A 2,048-nucleotide genomic window follows, 5' to 3' on the forward strand; every position below is an offset into this window, starting at 1 on the left:
TTCGTCCTTTAGCGACACTTACCTCTCCCCTTAAGTTATATTTGCGCATAGTTGATTTATAACTAAGTGCATCAGTGAAAAAATATTTGTAGCCACTTTGAAATTTCCTTTTTAAGTCGAATGCAAATAGAATATGAACGGACGAAATTTATGGGTAAAGTCTCCCATAAACTTTGCCTGAGACTTACGTGTTTCTTGCAGCTTTAGTAATGGGGCTTTTTTTAATTATCGTTTGTAGTACCTTTAATATATATATATATATATATATATATATATATATATATATATATATATATATATATATATATATATATATATATATATATATATATATATATATATATATATATATATATATATATATATATATATATATATATATTTATAAACTACTGACCCTTATCATCGCCCAATGGTGCATAGGGCAAAGCGTCGAATTGATGAATTGTTAACTTCATCATTTATTATACGAAAGCAATGCGAACAAAACTCAAAGTATTGTGAATCAAATAGCAGGTCAAAATATACGTACAATAGAAATTTAAAATCGTGTTATGTAAAATAATTCCGGAAGAATATTACATACATTTTATGAAGGTCTCTGCCAAATAAAAACTGACTCAACTCAACAATAGATGGTGCCGAGAACTCGCACGTGAAAGAAGGTGTCAATTGATGGATAAATACAACATCCAAAATATTTGAGTAGTGTAGTTGTGAGTGATCACTGAAACCAGCCAGTTAACTCTGTAAATACCCAAACATCTACATTATTTTTTAATTTATGTTTTACTTAGTAAATACCACTGTTATTATTATCCCACTTTTGTTATTTTATAATTTTTTCATAATTGCAATAGTGGTATTTACTAAGTAAAACTTAAATTAAAAATGTATAGATTTCATCACAACGTGACTGCCGAATCAATTAATGACATCCACATTCTTTTTTGTCTATGTTGAGATATCAATAAAGTAGTATTAACAAATTCAAAAATGATATTATACAAGTGTTGTATGTTTATATATAAATCAAGGTTGATAAGCATTACTTCTATTACCATCGCTCCGTTTTTGCTGGGGTAAGCAGAGAGGATAGAACACCACACTTGTCTGTCCTGCCTGCCTTCACATCCATACATGAAATCATACATGCCTTTCTATTACGTAAACTTTTGACACTGCCAGATTCTAAATTCGCTTTCATATAATATACACAGTCTTAACACCGCAAAAAATGAATCTATTTGTGAAATCAAATTTTACTTCTTATAATATCTATTGTATTCTTGTCAGTGCCCTTTACTGTGACCTATCAATTAATAAAATTACTGAAATATAATGTTTACCCACACACAGGCCATGCCTTTGTAATAACTTTTTTGTATTTATATTATATTGTGATATGCAAAAGAATTGAAAATAAAGAAAAAAATAATAAAAAAGTTCTCAAAAGCACTCGAGTTTTTTGATATTCTGAGGGGTTTATTTACTTATTCAACTCTTGACTGGAGTGGGTATGACGAAGTACAATTTGCGTCAGTTAGGACCATTTCGGTTGTTTCAATGTTCCCTCTGATTGCTCCAAAGTACGAGTCACGCACCCTTAACGTGTCTTGTATGTTGTGTATATGGAGTTATATGCCTCCAGCAGACTATTGCGGCTGACGAGGGTCGAAGGAGACAAAAATTGACCCAGATATTTAACTGATATATATATTATCGTCGGCTTAATCTGTAAAGAATCCAACTCCATCTAGGATAAGTCTGCAAAAATATAAATATTTTTGAAGTGATTTTTTTAGGCGTGATTTGACTGGATCAGATGAAAAATTGAAACCCTTTCAGTTCTGAATTCTACCGAAAGTTGAAAGAAAAGAGTTGGAGAATCATTTCTACTCTCTCAGTCGCATACGTAATAGACGGTCTACGCCATTTCTTTCTTAGAATGTGAATTAATGAAAATTTGTGAATAAAATAAATATATCAATTAATTTAGAAAGATTTGTTTAAATTTAATTCCGCGTAATTGTTTTATATAATAAAAA

The sequence above is a fragment of the Brachycentrus maculatus genome, unplaced genomic scaffold (genome assembly GCF_059751285.1).
Source record: "Brachycentrus maculatus isolate JH-2025_06_01 unplaced genomic scaffold, ASM5975128v1 h1tg000055l, whole genome shotgun sequence".
Lineage (NCBI taxonomy): Eukaryota > Metazoa > Arthropoda > Insecta > Trichoptera > Brachycentridae > Brachycentrus > Brachycentrus maculatus.